The sequence below is a fragment of the Cynoglossus semilaevis genome, chromosome 1 (genome assembly GCF_000523025.1).
Source record: "Cynoglossus semilaevis isolate Cse_v1.0 chromosome 1, Cse_v1.0, whole genome shotgun sequence".
Lineage (NCBI taxonomy): Eukaryota > Metazoa > Chordata > Actinopteri > Pleuronectiformes > Cynoglossidae > Cynoglossus > Cynoglossus semilaevis.
Window position 1 is genome coordinate 32,417,498 of NC_024307.1, and position 18,819 is coordinate 32,436,316.

General features: G+C 40.0%; 1 long non-coding RNA gene across 1 annotated transcript in view; it reads right to left on the reverse strand.

Annotated features, from left to right (window-relative positions):
• Nucleotides 1-18,429, reverse strand: part of LOC112487641 (uncharacterized) — a 52,741-nt gene extending 34,312 nt beyond the window's left edge. Inside the window, exons 1-2 of the long non-coding RNA XR_003050933.1 lie at nucleotides 18,321-18,429; nucleotides 14,286-14,419 (exon numbers count right to left, since the gene is read on the reverse strand). This is a non-coding gene — a long non-coding RNA (uncharacterized LOC112487641). The remainder of the gene's footprint in view (nucleotides 1-14,285; nucleotides 14,420-18,320) is intronic.
• Between the last annotated feature and the right edge of the window lie 390 nt (nucleotides 18,430-18,819).

Consider the following 18,819-nt stretch of genomic DNA (forward strand, 5'->3'; position numbering starts at 1 on the left):
GGGAGGGGGAGGGGGGCACAGTGGCCTCACCTGACAATGAATAATGGGTGCAAAAGGGGAGAGAGCCTACATGGTAATAGCCATATTTACAAGGACCATCAATCATCCATAAATCGCTAGCAACCTCATCCCTCATAGGACGGTGGGGAAAGAAAGGGCGGGGCACCAAGAAAAGCCAATAGCTTCTCCCTGTTTTTTGTTTTTTTCCCCCTCTGTCTGTCCCTCAACTGCAGTTCAACTTCAGCTTTAAGGAAAATCAATGGTGATGAAAGTGATGAAGTGGATCCTTGGTAACTCTTAACTGGGCTCCCACTCCAGCCATTCCATTTAACACAAAAATGATATTTGCAAAAAAAAAAAAATAAAAAATCAAACTGCATGGTGTCACGCTCTGTGACGCAGAGAAGAGATCAATGTCGACACTCAAACTGCAGCGTGACAGACTTCACTCCAGGTCCTGTACAAACAGCAGTGAGCACAACTAAAGCCGCGCTCTGACAATGACGTGCAATTCCAGCGCAAACATCTGGGACAGACATACAAGAACCAGTTAACAAATCAAAACTGTCGCCAACACGAAATAGAGCCACAGCCCTGTAGCTGCCCCCATAAATCAGAGTCAGCATATTTTCAAAAGCTTGTCATTTTTATGAGCTTAAACAGCCCAGATGCCAGGCATACATTTTTAATTAAACCAAAACCTGTGTGTGTATCAGCTGTTGGTATACAGCAGTGTGGAAGTTCCTGGTTTTATTCAAACAATGTGACGTCTGAGACCAATTACCGGTGCAGTAAAACTGTTGACATAAAAACTACAAACACAAAGCAACAGTTGTGTTATTGGTCCTTTAAATTTCTGTGCCTGACGTGTCTGATGGCAGATGTGTGATGTCATAACATACTTCCTGTCGATGTCTGAGACCCACATACCCTCCCTTCTGGTTTGCAGAGAAAGAGCTTCTGGTGCCCTTGTATCGACAGTGACAATATGTCTGCATTTGTCAAGGTGTTAACACACACGCGCGCGCGCGCACACAACCACATGCATAATACAGTACCTGCTTAGCAATAGTATGGTAATTAACATGTACTAAAATGTAGAATCAATTTTATTCCCGGTAGTTTCAAATTCCAATAGTGAATTAAATATTAAACGTTTCCCATTAGGGAACAGAGTACGTGTCAAATTACTAGCTAACCTGCTAGTTAGCTAATGTGTGTGTCAGCATAAGCTACAACAAGGGTACCTTGAGTACATTGTACATTCTGAGCTCTCTCCCTAACATTAAGTAAAAGCTTAAGACTTAGACACAGCAGTTTCAAATATTTAAAGGTCAGACACACACACACACACACACACACACACACACGTACTTGTATGTTCAACTTTCAGCAGAGGTATAAATGTTAGATTACTGTCAGCCAGGGAGAATGTGCTTATGTCAGAGAGGGCTGTGACTTAGGAAGTTAAAGTGTGTGTGTTCGTGTGTGTTTAGACTTACGTCACGTTCAGCAAGTGAAGCTACGAGACTGACGTTTGTCTGCAGAGAGTGAGTCATAGACCGGATGGTGAAATTGAAATACGTAGAAAATCCCTTTGTGGAGCGGATGGATCCTTACAATATCACTGAACCTGTGACGTGGCCACGGATGAACACAGACTCAGAGACAGGGGCAATGATTGAAAATGAAAATTCTTAGACTTAAGCATGTCAAGGCTGAGTTTTAGAGTACTTCAGTGGTTACGATTTAAGGAAGATTTGAGTTGGATTTTTTTTTTTTTTTTTAAATCACCCTCAGGTAACCCTTGCTGCCTTGGACACTAGTCCGAGTACTTCTAAGAGGCCTGAAGCCACTGCACCCAGACTGTAATCTGTAATGTCAACATGATGTACAGCCTGGAGTTTGTCCACTGACATACACTCTGGACTCACACAAAGCTTGCCTGAATATACACAGTTGATCCAAACAGGCTCTCGGCTGCTAGTTGCAGGAGTTGTAACCTAAAGTCACAAACCGTAATTAAATGCTGAAAATATTCTGGTGAGATTGACATACAAAACACTTCATATACAGTAATGTATAATATCTGTTGACTTTGGCTGCTGAAGACAATGCAATAATAAGGAGCTAACATGAATAGCTACTATAGCTTTAGCCACTATACCTTTTTTAGAAACCAAGCAGAAACAATGGCTGAACCTCACCCGGGTCAATATAAACACTGGTCAATACTCTAGTTACTTTCCATCTATGTGAACCAGTTACTTTCACAGTATGCTAATGTGAGAATTAATGAACTAATGAATTAATTTGCATGAAACAAAACAAAAAACGTATTTGTGCACGCCCTTGGGTATAAGAGTATTATTTATGTACAGCTGAACAGATTTACACGTCTGATTACAGCGTTAAAAATTATATGTTGACTATGGACAATCATGGAATTAGTTGCAATTATATATTTTTCATTAATTGACCATTCTACTTTTGGAGGGATTCCAATCCACTTCTCCTTGTCTGCTACAGTCTGTGCTTTAGTCAAGGTTGACCGCTCTGTGGAAAACCCACCAGGAAAGTGCTGACCATGTCTTATTAAGCCATAAACAGAGAGTTTTCAGTTCACATGCACAATAATCCATATTGAATAGATGGTGACACAGCACTGAGCTGACCCTCCACTGTTCAACATACTGTTGTAACTGTTGCCTATCAAGTTTAGAGAACTTGTGCTAGAACCTTTGGATATATACAGTTGTTTTAATCCGTCTCTGTGACCACTGTCAGAGTTGGATTTGGTGACCATAATAATAATAATTTCAATGACTTTATATGGTTGTATGTGAACATTTATAAAAGCTAAACAACTGTTTTGAAATGTAAATGTTTTTAACTATATGCACTGCACTAAGAAGGATTGTAGTAGTAGTAGGATTGATGTAGTTGTAGTAGGTTTTCTACTTCCATGGAGTTTTATATCGCAGTATAGATACCTGGTATGTAATGTATATTTATTTATTATTCACTATTACTATATTCACATTTTTTTGCTTTACGCTCTGCCTTACAATCCTGATGCCACATTTTTAATTTTCCACTTCAAATACAAAACGTTTTTAAACATTTCACATTTTTAATTTTCCACTTCAAATACTAAACTTTCTATTTTTAAACATTCGTCTAATGTAGCAGTAGGGTGTTGGCCCACCTGATTTGTTCTATAGCTGGGATAAAATTTGTAAACTGTAAATAAGATATTTCAATTTCAGGTGGAAGGGTTGAAATTTTGCAGTGGTGTCCTGATGGTTCAGAAGTGCAGACAAGTGTGAGACACATTTGAATTTGATCACCGATGGGCGACTAAGGTGGCTAGGCAGCTAAAAATAGAACAGTTGAGAACCTCCAGAACCTTCTTGTGCCAGAACAACAACGTTAGGGTCAAATATTGAACCACTATAATTTTACACGTATGAAGCTGATGCTCTTTCTTTCTTTTTTGAAAGGTACAGATTACAAAGACTTTTCAGAGATTTACTCCTTAAATAGGTCAGTTCCTCTCAGACTGAACTAAATTAAGCTAACTCTGCTAACAGCTCCACATTGTTTTTTTCTTTTTCGGGTTCCAAATGCAGCTGTGCGGTGTTCAGGTTGTCTTACTGCCACATGTTGGATGCACTTTTTACTGTTTAATATTCCCACAAAAACTAGTTATAACCTGAAAAAAAAGAAAAAAAAGGGGTAGCATCTCTACTAATAAATTAAAAAATGACTTAAAAAATGCTTTATGATTACGTTGGTGTATTTTCACAGACCTCTAACATATCATACCCTTTTACTGTTAAATAACATTTTGTGTTAGTTATTCAGAGCACAAAGCACGCAAAGTGTAAAAACTTTGCAAGAGTAGCAGTTAGGCTAATGTCTGATTAGTCATCATGTTGGCTAGTCAAAGTTTACTTTACCACAGAGACTTTTTCTTAACCTTAACCTCTTTTCAATTTTTTTGTTATCTGTTTCAAATACACTAACCCCATTCGTAGCTCTTCATTCCTGTTCTGCACACAGCCTAGGGGTGCAGTGACTTCAATGTGAATTTAAAAGAAAAAGTCCACCTCCCGTAGCCATGCTCATTAAAGACAAAATGATTAAAGATTTCCTCCACCTCTTGCTTCTCTCACCTACTTTCAAGTAAACCCAGAAAAGAAGAGTTAGAGGGAGAAAATGAGAAACTTAAGTGAATTGAGAAAGAGCTGATCGTGGTATTGAAAACCTGCCTCCACCCGCCACCTCCTCACCCCCACCCCTCTATAAGGCATAGACAGTAAATCTCCTGAGTCCACAGAAAGAACCAATTAGTCTTGTTTTGCCTCCCAGTTGCATGACAGTAATGATTGTTCTGACGATAGTCATTATGGCTTTACATGTGTTGGATCTGTGAGCTCGTTGCCACATCCTTTGCATACCCCTCCCCCAACAGAGTCTCCTCCTATTCCTTTAAAGAATCTCCGACACTTTAAGACTCTGAAAGATGATCTGTGGTGAGCTCCTCAACAGCTGCTTCTTGGGAAACACCGTATTGAGAACCAGAGACGCTCTGGGACGGTATTTATTCAGGGCGGAGTTTGAAGATTGTCATAGAATTTGCAGGTTTCAAACAAGCTGGAAATTGTTCAATCCAATCACTAACACTGAAATGTGCAGAAGGCATCTTAGAATATTTACTTATGACGTTATGACAAATAATATTTGCACTTTAAAAAAAAATCCTCAATATATTAACTGGTCTGTTCTGCTGCCAAATTACCACAGGCATCAAGAAAATTCAGACGGCACGCAAGACAACACTGAGATAGCTCTAATTTTTGTGTTAATTTTAAGTATTACATATTAAGTAGAAATGTATTCATTGCATTGACAAATTATACTACAGATGCTCACAAATACCAGGATTTGTTGTCTACTGGTATTCTGCTGGTATTATGTTCTTCTGCTCCTTGAAAAGTGAACCTTTTCTCCAACTGTGACCAATCAAATACCTTACACTTAAAGATATTCCATGAACTATAAATGATTTTTGTTATGACACAGTACTTTATACCATTTGTGACTTGAATATAAAATTAAGAATTTCTTAAAAATCATAAACATAAAGTTGTAGAGTTAATGACAGAAGTAAAAGTAAAACTGATGCACAATTTCACTAAAACAGGTGAAGGCAGGGTTCAAAGCGTGTGAAAAAAAGTTTATTTTTTATTTTTTCCTCTATGTCTTACAGTGGACTTTTTTTTTTTACAGAAAGAAAATCTTTAGGGTTATTTAGGAATATAAAAAACCAGCTACATTTTTCCCTCAGTGCTTTGTGCGGTCTAAATAATCAACTCTAGACCCAGATTGGTGATAAAATCCCTTTGATTTAAAGTTAAAATGCATTAATCCTTAGTGAATGTCTGTGGCTGATAAAATGCTTAAAGATAATTACTTCATATTTTTTCTTCATTTGACTGTTTTCACATGAGAAGCATTTATTTTTTTTACTGGGGTCTGCAATTTATCCATAAAACTACATTACAGTTGATAAAAATTGAGTTGTTTTTTTTTATTTTGCATCACCAATGTTTCAGATTTTAAAATAACTGTGCAACACTGATGCCTAAATCATGTTAATCTCTAACTCTGAACTGAGGGGAACATTTAAACTCTAACTCTGAACTGAGGGGAACATTTTAAATGTTTTCTTCTTTCCTTTCCTCTACGTCTGCTTCCAGACATTGACGTTCACATATGATTGGACTAAAGGAATTAGTACAAAGCACATTTGAACCATTTTCGGAAAGTTCCTAAGCATCAAAGATTTCCTCATAATCCATTTACAACAGAATTAATCGTTGCATCCTCCAGTCTAATAACTTTGATCCTAAACTAAATCTCCTTCTGTCTCCGAATGCAAATGATTCATGCACACACACACACACACACACCCATAAGTGTGTCAGTGCTTCCGCAACTGCTCCGCGTCATCAGGATAAAAAAAAAAAAAAAACAGACATCTCCTCGACCTATTCGTGTGTTGCCTGTCAGCTTTTATCACAGGGTTTTGTCCACTCACAGGAAGCTCTGCCCGCTGCAGCATAATAGAGATACACGACTGTAATAAATGGACTGGCAGCAGTGAGCCTGTCAGGCCGACCTGCCGACAAGAAAGGAATAAAGAGAGGTACCACAGGGAAGAATGAAAGGAGCAAAAACGACAGACGAACAGATGGATGGATGAGAGAGGGACTCATCCAGACGGCGAAATATACACGGCTCGTCTGAACGGCTTCTAACGGTGGGAGGGGGTTTAGGTCTCAATGCATAAAGGGAATTAGCCCTGTCCAGTTTAATATAAAAGCTTGTATAATTACAAAGCAGTTTATTAACTAGGGGGAAATAGAATCCCTCTGAACTGCAGCGTAAAAACGAGGGAGCAGAGAGGCAGTTTAGCAACGAGGAAAAGAATTAAGAGCACTCTATCTTTAGCGTTGCCACTATCTCTGTCCAACAAATTGGACTCTTTAGACGCTCGCCAGCTATTGTTTTTTTTTATGTTTGCTGTGATAAAAACCCATCGTTTTTTTTTTTTTTTGCTGTGATAAAAACCCATCATGACGAAAACCGATGAGGGGCCCTCTCCCACCACCGACCAGAAGGTGACATTCCTGGACACTGTGGTTGGCCGTTTATTGACGAGCCGGTGTTGTTTGGTGTCACCAATCAAAGAACGGTCGAGCTGAGGTATTGATGGGAAAGAGCTGGGAGCTACCTTTGGTCAACTGGATTATAGTCTGATTTATAAGAAAATTGGGGTATGAAATTGTATTTGAGTGATGGTCTGTACTTTTTCTTACTTTTAAGGACTGTTGGTGACCATAGGGAATCAAGGCATTGTCCAAATACAACATGTCTGAGACCAAGGTAAAAGTAAAAATACTGGTTAAGTAAGGGCCAAGTTTTGGCCCTTTAGGAGTCATCACTTCAGTGTCCTGACAAGAATATTGCGCCAACATGTGTGTGTGTTTGTTTAGGGGGTTGATATTGGTGGTGGTGGTGGTGGTGGTAATATGAGGGCATGAATAAATTAAGGACAAACTGGAGAAAGGACTCTGCAAATCAGTGTAATTAAAGGGTACCGATGCATGAGATTAGATTGGGAGCCTATGGTGTTAAGGATATGATTACACAGTGTGAGACACACACAAGAGAGAGAGAGAGGGAGAGAGAGAGAGAGAGAGAGAGAGAGAGAGGAGACAGACAGAGAGGAGAACTCCACCATACTGCAGGAGTCTCCTGTGGTACTGGTTGATTGTGGTGACGCTCAGAATGGAAGTCCCGTGGCTCCGACACCTGGGGTGTTTTCTGTCCTGACAATGTGTAACCCTCTGTGTGTGTGTGTTTGGGAGCTGTTTACCAGTCCAATGCTGAGAGCCTTATTTTTGTGTGACACAGAATAATCTAGATTGCACACAAAGAACTAAGGAGGTTCTTTATCTTTGTCTGTGTGAGCAGTTTAACAGCCATTCAGTGGCAGTCTTAGTCATACTGCTGCATTTACTGTGACAACCAGGCCTTAAAAAACTGTTAGCTGATCTCAGGTCAGGCTTGCTCTCACTGCAGGGGGGCCGGCCTATTTATTGACTGTGCAAATTTATGTTGGATTAGTAACATGTGATCTGTAAGTATGTTCCTCTGTTCACACTGGTATTAACATGTCCTCAAGAATACAGTGCTAAGTACTGTACAGACTTTAAGTCTAAGTTTATAGACTTAAATCCTGACACCCCAGTACACATTTGATTCAAATATTTTGGTTTTATTTGACTGAAAAGGTAGAATATAGTTTGACCAGAATGGTATTGACATAGGCCACAAATGTGGTCACTAAGGGCACCATCTGCTGGGGAAAGCGTTGCTAAAACCCTTAGGACAGGGGTGTCAAACTCAATATTTTGGTTTTATTTGACTGAAAAGGCAGAATATAGTTTGACCAGAATGACCACATTTCACTGTGGGCCAAAATTAAAAACTGGGAGACGAAGTCTTGGGCCAAAAGAAATTGTCTATGTTTTCTCTTCTCTCCAGATCTGTAATGTAGAATTTCTGGAATGGAAACAAACTTTAGTTTTGTGTAAACATTGAATCTGGAACAACCAAAGCGTAGTATTATAAACACAGGAGAAATTAAATTTGAAATAGAACACATCAGTGGTATTTGTTTCTTATTATGTCTCTTTATTTGTAGCTTTTGGAGTTCCTTTTTAATGTAAATCTTTTTTTTTAGTCCAACAACAGCAACAACGAAAAAAAACCCCCAAAATGTATGTGCTATAACACCTCTAAGACTACGAATTCTGCTAGTATATACTGGCCAACTCTAGCACACATTTGATATGATCTTGCGGGCCAAATATAATTACACTGCGGGCCAGATGTGGCCCACGGGCCTGTGTTTGAGTCCCTATAGTAACAGAATTTTTTGTATTGTTAATTTTTAATCTTGTTAGTCATAATAAGTTGAAAACAACAGTTGGTAGTAAAATGCACTACTATTGTAAAATAGTTTTGGATTTGATTATGTGTGTGATTAGACTTCAAACAGACTGGAGGAGAATGAGGGACAAGGTTCTTTCAAGACACTCACCAGAGAAGGTTGACCTTGTCTGTGTGTGTCTGTGTGTGTGTGTGTGTGTGTGTGTGTGTACTTGAGAGTGGGCAGGGTCCTGTAGGCACGGGGGAAGAGGCTGATTAGCATTGAGCGCCGTGTTCCACTGCTGTGGCATACAGGAGAGGGAGTGTTGGGGGGGGTGGAGGAGGCAGAAGTGCTGTCTCAGCACTTTGCCAAAGTAAGATAGAGAAGGAGAAAGGAGATGGGAGATGTTGTGTCCATATGTTCGAAGATGAACGAGTGCGGAGGCAAAAACAAGACAACTCTCTTTCATTCTCCCTCTGTCATTTTTTTTCACTGACGGAAAAGCCTCCGACTTTGGTAATGTTGGCCAACTCGGTCGGAAACAGATTTTTCATGGCCTTTCAAACCAAATTACAGCCGTGCTTGTTGATCGCATCTGGTGATGACATCACCTTAGTACAGTATACCTCTGCTCTCATTATAACAACAGCAAAAATACATCAGCCCTAAAATTGAGGTCAGGCAGTCCTCAAGGTCAGAAAATGAAACAAAACACGAGCTTGTAATATGTGATAAGGGAATCCCATACACGATTGTTCCAAAAGCAAAGAATAATCCCTAACCTATGCTTCATATCTTTGATTTAAAGCACATTTTCTTTTGCTTTTGACATCATGATAGTAAAAAGAACCAAGCACGCAGAGCAGTGTAAACACAGAGGTCTCATCAGTTTCTGATATAAAACCAAACCATCAAACCAACAACAACAAAAACCATAGTGCCAGCATTTCCATTTGCATATTTGCTTCTATATCAATCTAAATTAAAAATAGCTTTTACACCAATAGCACATTATGATTTAAATACACCCTCTTGATTTCCGACAAACAAAGTGTTTATTAAATTCCCAAATTTTGGGTTTGATACCAGAACTGGTAACGGTGCAACTTAAAATAGATTCATCTCTTTCCATTACTATGGCAAATATAAATAAAAAAAAAGAGAGAAAGAATTCTCTCCATAATCATTTTTCTCTTCTTTTCCTCTATGTTTGTCTGTATCTCTCTCTCTCTCTCTCTCTCTCTCTCTCTTACACACACACACACTGACTCTTCTTGATGATAAGAAAGGGAGAAAGGAATCCACCTGTGTGCCTGCATGGAAACATCCAGCAGTCATTAACTAATGCAAGGCAGGAGAGTGTGACTGCTGTCGTTGGACTCTCCAAGGTTAGAGGTCACTGATGCAAAAAGCACCACAGTCCCTCGCAGGTCCAGCTCTGCCTCATCCATCTCTGTCAGAGCCTTGGCCAAGAACACACACACACACACACACACACACACACACACTCATGCACTGTCACATGCATGAAGGTGCAGTGCTCACATGCAGGTATTTTCACATGGATGAAAAAAAAAATGGTTATGCACATTTGTTCAAATGTGAACCATCCTGAGTTCTTCAAGAGCTATTCCAGCGGTTTATATACTATATCTGTGGTTCCCAAACTTTCTTTGCGTTCTTCTGTTGGTTTCTAAGAACACACTGGTTCATCCTCTGCTTTGCTTTCTTTGGGAATTCCGTAAAAACGTGTCCATTTTATGCTAGCATTGCCATCTTTGGTCAGTAGACGGGAGTCAGTGTGTGGGGAGGGGCCAATGCACTGGTACTGCTGCTCCGAGCGGATTGAACAGGCGACAGCAAAAACGAGATGAAGAATTTAAAATAACGCCCTTCCTTTGCAATATTATAATCAGATATTCACCTTACACGGCCTTCCACCAATCAGTTTTTTCTGCAAGTCTCGGTTCATCGGTCAATATGCTGCGTTACGTTTCATTCGCTCATCTGTGAAGATTCTCAGTCATCCAGGTCATGGTCAAGATTGAAGAATTCTGTTAGACAACTGGACGTGAAATGTTCTCAAGAAGACGTTTCACCTCTCATCCAAGAGGCTTCTTCAGAACTGAATTTGTACATTTTTGGATGAGCAATAAAAACTCAAACTATGAACTATGAGAAAACAGCTCTTTGTGATGGATCCATTAAGTCAGAGGAAGGTGAACTCTGACAGGTCCAGCAATGATCTCAGAACCGAAGAAGTCTCTTGGATGAGAGGTGAAACATCTTCTTGAGAACATTTCACGTCCAGTTGTCTAACGGTTTCATTCACTTATTTCATCTGTGTCCTCCCCCACCTCCTGCACAATTGCACAGTTACCCCCTAGGCGGCGCATCCCCCACTTTGAGAACCTCTGTATTATGTCATCAAACAAAAAACCACATTATTTACATGTAAGACGACAACAACTGCTGCACCTTTCTCCTGCGACATCGCTGAAATGTTATTGCTTTATCTCACCTCAAGGGTGAGTCAGGTGTATGTTGATGGTTAGCCTTTCTTTCCTTATGTCTCATAAGGACTCAGCCTACGTGAAACCGTCCAATCTGCACACAATTAGTGTCTCTAACGAAGGAGGTTTGAACATTCAGGCTGAGTGTTGTGGATCATCATGTAGAAAGTGTCACATCTCATGTTAATCCAACAGTCAGTTCATGAGATTCGTACAGGTTGGTATTGATGATGAGCAGGTAAGGGAAGCTAGAACAAGAACTACAGCCACTTCATGTTGTTCTGGACACAATTAAAAGACTGGATCAACATGAGGGTTTCTCTATCCCAAGGGCTTTTGCTATTAATGGTAATTACAACAGCAATCAACTGGCAGATCTTACCAACCCACCACAGATCAGGGCCTGGAGGAGGAGGCAGGAAGGTCAAAGAGACATGGAGAAGAAAGGGAAGGTCGGGATGGAAATAGAACAAGGGAAGGTTGGAAAAACCTGGTGTAGAGGACATGGCAGGGGAACGAACGAAGGGGAAGCTGGGACGGATGGGTTGATTAATGAGCAGAACATTTGGGATGAAGGAAGATTAATACACGAGGTAAGAATGAAGGGCAGGGAGGGGAGGCAAATGGAATGATGAGAAGACGTCCAACGCAGACGAGGAAAGAGGAGCTTAAAATGAAAAGGAACAGAAGAAAAAAGGAGTAACGGGTGAGAATCAAAGCGGCGATGGTCGATCACAGATGGAGGAAGCAGGGTGGGAGGTGAGCAAAGATCAATTAACTACGGCCCTGCTGTTGCAACGCTGGGAAGAGTCAATGACGAAGAACCCAACTTCTCCACCCACACTGCTTCTCCCTCTTCATCATCAACATGTCTTTCATTACAAGGCTTCTCTCTCTCTCCTGCTCCAGTCTTCCCTCTGTACCGCCCTTGCCCTTTCCCACTAATAATGACTCCTTGCATGTTCCAGATGTTTATTATTTATTATCTACACTTCCTGGTAAGTGCTGACCTAAACAGAGGCTTTAAAAGTGGGGAGTATTCCCGTTGGTGCTAAAGGAGCAAATACAGCCAATTACCTGTTCTTTTGTGCAGATTCTCTCTGGTGACATTACTTCACAGAGATTATTCACAGCAAACAAGCAGTTCACATTCTGCCTGGAATCAGCAAATAGTCTAGGCACCAGAAAATTACCTTCATTCTGCAAAGTTTTCATTCACAAATAAAAAGGAAAAGGTCTGCTACCAGGCCAGAGTCAAAACTCCTGTCCGTGCAGGAAGCAACAACATAACACGACAGTTTTCAACCAGAAACAATGGCAGGTGTGCACTGATTTATCTTATTTATTTATAAAAAATCAAAAAAAAACAAAAAAAAAAAAAAAAAGAAAAAGTTTTGGAATGTAATTTGAGATAAATAAAAAATTAAATAGAAGGTAATGCAAGACAATTAAAAAACCATCTCCTCACTCTTGCTATCACTAACCTTCAGCCACACATCACCTCTACTCTCACTTATTCCCATCACCCATTGCTTTAGATGGTTGACCCCGGACAGAACTTGGTTGAATCTAGGGTTGGTATTCTGTATAACAAAAAAAAAAAAAAAAAAAAAAAAATCATGTTCAGCACCTCTTCTTTCTCTTCTTCTGTTTTTTTCCTTTTGTAACAAACTGGCTTTTATTTCCTAGGAGGTATTGCGTTGCCTTTGTGTGAACGCCACCGAGGGCTCCGTGCATTTAAATAGCTGTTTTCTCACCGCCCTTCTTTGATCTCCTTGTCTGATCTACTGGCGACGAGTCTCATCTCACAGTCCTTACACTGATTTTCCCTCACAATCACATCTGTTTACTCGTGGAGAAAAAGAAACAATACCGATGGCGAACCTTATTTTGTGTTCGCCCCACTCTTCATTGATGTCATTATCGACATCTCTGCTGCACTGTTTTTTTTCCAAACCTTCACCTTTTCTTTGTTCCCAACTCCGTATCTTTTATTCCATACATGCAGCCTCTCCTGGTTTCTAAAGCCGCTCCTTTTTTCGTTTCCTTTGCTCTCCTTCGCTCTCAGACTTAATCATTAGGGCGATTGTTTTAAACTGTAATGAGTTCGAGCAGACAAGGTCTCTTCTTGCTACTGTACCTGACCTGTACGTGTTGTTCCTGTTGAAGGCTGATCTATGGCTCGGTGTTTGACTCGTTTTCTCTTACTCTTTTTTTTTTAAAACATTTTTATGTGATTTCTCCTGTGTCTTAATCATGTCTTTTTCTCAGCCTCTCCTACTTCAGCATTTCCACTTCACTACTTGCATATCTGTTCCTTCTTTTAACCTCAGTATCTCCACCATACCTCCTTCTTCCTGCTCTAATGCTGCTGCTTTTTTTTCTCTCTTTCTCCTCCTTATCCGTCCATATCTGCCTGGGTTTTCAAGATATACAGTATGTCTTACGTTTTCTTTCAAAATAAAATCATTTCTTCCTTTGTTCTGTGCATTTTAGACCCCCCCCCCAAAAAAAAACATTATGATATGCTGATATGATATGATATCAATCTGAAAAATGACTTGAATTGAAAATGACTATTTCTTCTCATAGTTGACCAGCAGGCTTGTGTCCAAAGCCCGACGCACTCACACATACTATCTCAGCCGGGCGTCACAGATGACTGACACAGATTGATAACAGCTGTCATTTTTCAAATGGTGCAGATTGAACTTCAGCTCCCTTTACAGTGTTTGCTTCACCGGTGCATGTTGCTCAGTGTTGCTAAACATCCGGACAGTTTGAGCATAAAATGATAAATAGATGTGTCCTGAAATTACCGCAGTGAAAAAAAAAAAAAAAAAAAATTAAATAAAAACATTTTAAGCCATCAAAAACTGCCCAGTTCTACGAGTCGATAAACCCCACAAATACAAATATTCAGTGAAAGACAGAGCAGATAAATGACAGAACTAAACTGTGTGTAAAAGTTCCCATTTGAAACAATTGTCAATCATATGTTAAGGTGAATATGGTTTTGAAAGCAACTCTCGATATATTTAAAAGGAAAAAAAGGTTGTTTTGGTCATACTAAGGTAGGCTATTGATATCAATGAATCATACTCAAAACTAATCGTGATTAATCCACAGACGTCCTATAATTAGTCAGATTAAAATTTGCAATCATTTGAAAGCCATACATTATAACAAAAACTGCGTATATTCATCATTTAGACAATTTGCTCTTTGTCCTCCATAGCTCTTTTCACTCCTTGCATGACACTTACATTGTAGATCTCTTTTGGTCCATCGTCCTCCTCTACTTCCTCTTCCTCTTTTTGCATGATAACCTCTTGATGAAGGTCAACCCTCGGTCGGTTGTGTTCCCTCTAATCACACCATCTCCAAATCCACTCTGTGTCTATTGGAGAGGGAGAAGAGAGAGAGACAGAGGTGGTGTGTCATTTTCTGTTTTCCCTCATAAAAGGGAAAGAAAATTTTCTTTAACTGTGACTAAATTCAAGGTCTCCTGCCATAATAATCAATGTGTTTTAGCTGATGTAGTTAAACTAACAGGCAGGTTACACTATACCAGGGCTCAAGGCTGTCAAAACTAGCATCTTAATTCATTTGCATGATTAAGCAGATTCAAACTTTTTTACCACATTTGCCCCCAACGTGACTCACACTTTAAATCCAATATTTCGACTGTCCATGCAGAGTCCTTGCTGCCTCACCGAGACAATAAGTCTACAGCTGACAGGCTGACTGACACGACTGTCAAACTGAGTTCAACTTAAATAAAGTTTTGAAAGCAACTCTTGACTTACTTGGGGTGGGGTTGGGGAGGCTTGTTTTGGTTATATAAAGGAAGGCTATTAGATCTCAATAAATCATGATTAAGTGTGACCACAAATAATCGTAATTAATTGTGATCACAAATAATCATGATTAATTGTGATTATTCCACAGACACACTACTATTGGTCAGAATGAAATTTGTAATCTTATTATATTCAGGACGCATTTACTGCAAATTGGTCAACAAAAACTTTAAGATGGCCGATGTCTTCTAGTCCAGTCCAGAGCCATAAAGTACAGCAGATAAAGGACATATTTATAGTCGGAGTCATCAAATTGGGAAGGGTCCTTTTTAAGTCGCTGTTGCACCTTTCTGCACAGCTGCAGTAAAGAGCTGGCCAAGGAGGAGGATGACCAGTGACATGGTCAAACAAAATGAATTCCCTGAATGTCAGACAGAACTGTCTAATTGTAGATGTAGATCTGTGGGTTGAGCTTGTTCTCTGTCACATCTAATACCCGTCTTTGTCATCTTATCATAATCTGTCCTGTTCGTTATCTGCGTGCTCCTCCTATGAACATCCTCCTGCTGCTGTTTGTGTCACATGACACGTGCCGCGGCTGCATTTGAGTCTGATGAACGCGCCGTTCAGTTGTAGAAGCGATCTTCTGCACCGCTGAAGATGACAGGACTTGATTTAAGGTTCCCACATGAATTTGCAATTAGAAAAGAATCGAGTATGTCAGACCATTTAGTTTCATCATAGGGATTTAATGCAGCCGCCCTCCATCTCTGTGTGTGCCTAAATGGATCACATGGCACAGACTGTACACGAATACATACGACAGTATATCTCTTTATGCACTGAACGCAGACGCAAGACGATGGCATTAGATGTTCTCTACATATGAGCGTATGAGTCACTGTGGCCGGCAGCATCACGGGCCGTGGATCTGCCTTTTGACCTTTGCGAATGTCATGACGCAACCGCTGCTTCATTTGGTCTGTCAACGCTTCAAAATGTCTAATAAAGCTGGTATGGTTGAAAAAATAACGATGATAAATATCTGTGAATGGCTGTCCTTCATGGGCCAGCAGCTTCAAGAAGCTTGGGATGTCTCAATTCATGAAGATTTCCAGAAGGACTCCCTCTGAACACTGACTGTCTTCAGTGTGAATCTGGCTGCTGATTTATGATCACTTTAATATAACCCAATGGCGGGGCCATTGGCACTGTTGAAGACAAACTGTAAAAAAAAGAAGTCTACATGCACTGTCATGTGCTTTCTATTCCATTAGACCTCAAACTAGAGTTTTTTTGTGACATCTCCTCGACTTCATATCACTCAAGGCAAATTTCTTTGCTTTGAGTGATGTCGTATTCTATGCAACAAAATACGGATGCACCCATACCATTACCAGTATCAGTACCAGACATGATACATCATTTTAACACTTGTCGTCACACTCCCCCTGATCCAGCAAACTGTTACTCCATAACGGCTTTTCACTCCAACCAGAAGTTTGACAAAGTCAGCAGTTGGGAGGAATTTTAACGGGGAAGACAGAGATTCATCAAACAGAACAGTGGCAAGACTTCCAGTGCATTGCATACATATTAATACCTAACCTTAAAAGGTATCTGTAGGAGCTGGGTTTAATTTGATCTGGGTCCTGCTGGAACCAGATCCGCCACAAACATGTTGTAATGAAAAAATAAATAAATAAAAAAGATCACAAGAAATACCTGTTCTGCATTCTCGGACATCCGACTTTACAAATGAAGCACTGCTTACCAGTACTAGGTGCAAGCAAGTACACAAATGCAACACAGAAGTACAGTGTCTATTCAAGGTCAATAAGTTTCAATGAACTGCAGCCCAGCGCAAGTATTTAAAATGTAGACTTTGACTACACCTGATTCAGTACATTTATGAATATTTACAAATCAACAAGGCTACACTAGTCAGAGACATGGATGACCAAATTGACCAAAAATATTTCAGGGGGCGAAGGCTCAGCAAGTCCTCCTCGCAGCACTTCATGTGTGCAATCATTATTAATCATTGCCAATACCTTCAGGACTTGTTTAGTGGTCGGTCAAAGCAATTTTAGCAGAAGCCACTAGGGATAACACACAAAAACAAAACAAAAAAAAAAGTGTAATTAGCTTCAGTGCGGAGGCGAGTCATGACCCAAGTGTGAAGCGGCTCATTGATTTGTGCAAGTGAGTATGCTGTTCCATTTGTGTTTGTATGTTAAAAATCAAAGGGGGAAAAAAAACAACAGATAATTACAATTATAATAACCATAAATATATTCTGGGTCTACTTGCCAAAATGTTGCTTTAAGAGCATTCTTAACAAAATAAATAATAATAAATAAAGTACTTATTATAATACTACTACACGCATTACAGCATGCTTTTCTGCTGTAAATTCTGAAGCTCATGTAGCTATATTTTGTCCGATAATCCCCAAGTGCAGCAAACAAAGGATTATCTTATCACATCTTCCCAGGACAGATTTGAAGGCAGATTGCAGCCAAGAATTATTGTCCCTATTGTCCCTCCAATGTCAGAAGCTTTTCTACATTGTTTTTTTTAAAGAATCAACAGTAAAAAAGCCAATGTCGTAACCTCCAGTAAAAAGAAAATAACCCAATAAGAAACAGTAAATAAACAGCGCAGGTCTCAACATGTCCTTGGAATATAACTCAACACCAGATTAATGATCTAACCGGTGTGGCCTTAAGGCTCCAAGAGCCATGAACCAGAATCAATGGGTTCCTTTGTTCCACAAAAGACTAAAGGGTTAGACAACAAATGAGCACACCAGCACATGCTGCTCCAAGCACTGTTAGATTCAGCATTACTATTATTACTAACAATATCTGGTTGTAGTTTGAGTTTTTGACCTAAGATGTTGTAATGCATTGACTAATTTGGACTTTTATCCATTATTAAAATGTCAACTGTGTAAATGTTAACGTGGACCCAAAGAGTTTCTATTTTCTTTTGGCTGAAATGGGAAAACTCAGATTTCCTTGTTGCATCAACATCAATATTCAATCAGCATAGAAGACTTCACCTAAACATTCCAAGATACTTAGCAGCCCATTCCACAGGAGCCCCAAGGATTTCTGGGTAAGCCGTTTTTAACTCCTCCGAACTTCATTTGAAACACTGTACATTCTACCAAACTTTTATTCTCACTGAACTAAAGAAATAAAAACACAATATAGCAGTTTTGACGCAACTGTGGAACATATATTTGCTTTATTGTGACCCCTGTAAAGTCCTCACGCCCCACACTTTGAGAATCACTGCTTTAATCACAGCTGAATGTTCTCTCTCATGGTACACTGGCTTCCTTCCACCGCCCAAAAACAGGCTCTACAGGGGAGTAGGTGTTACGTTTCTGCCATGAGAGGAAGCAGGCAGAACCTAAATGAAGCACGAGGGAGGCTCTCTTCAGGTGCAGGAAGTTATTTCAGAAAAAACTAAAATACGTCCACTTACTGGATTCTCAAGAAACTACCAGGGTCTCTGGGTTGTGGGAAGACACAGACACACAACGATCCCAGGAAGACAGAGTGAGGGAGAGAGGTATATATACCAGTGGTAACAGGTGACAGGAGTGAGACTAATGACAGACACAGGTGAGTGTGATCACACTGATTAACTCCGCCCACAGGAGGAAAGGGAGACACACACAGACCTCACAGTAGGTTGATCAGATACTATAACATTCACCATAGGTATGATTGTGAGGGTGAATGGATTAGAGAACTGTCCAGGGTGTACCACGCCCTCGCACATTGATAGCTGGGATTGGCTGAACCCCTAAATCCCCCCCGTAACCCTGAAAGGGAATAAGCTGTAGATAATGGATGAATTTGGCCACCCAAACTGTCTTATCCGGCCCAATTCTGGTGTCTGTCCAGAAGAGTTGTATGTATACATAACGACTTCTCAAAGTGCAAAAGCTTTTCTCCTATACTATAATCGTACGAATTCG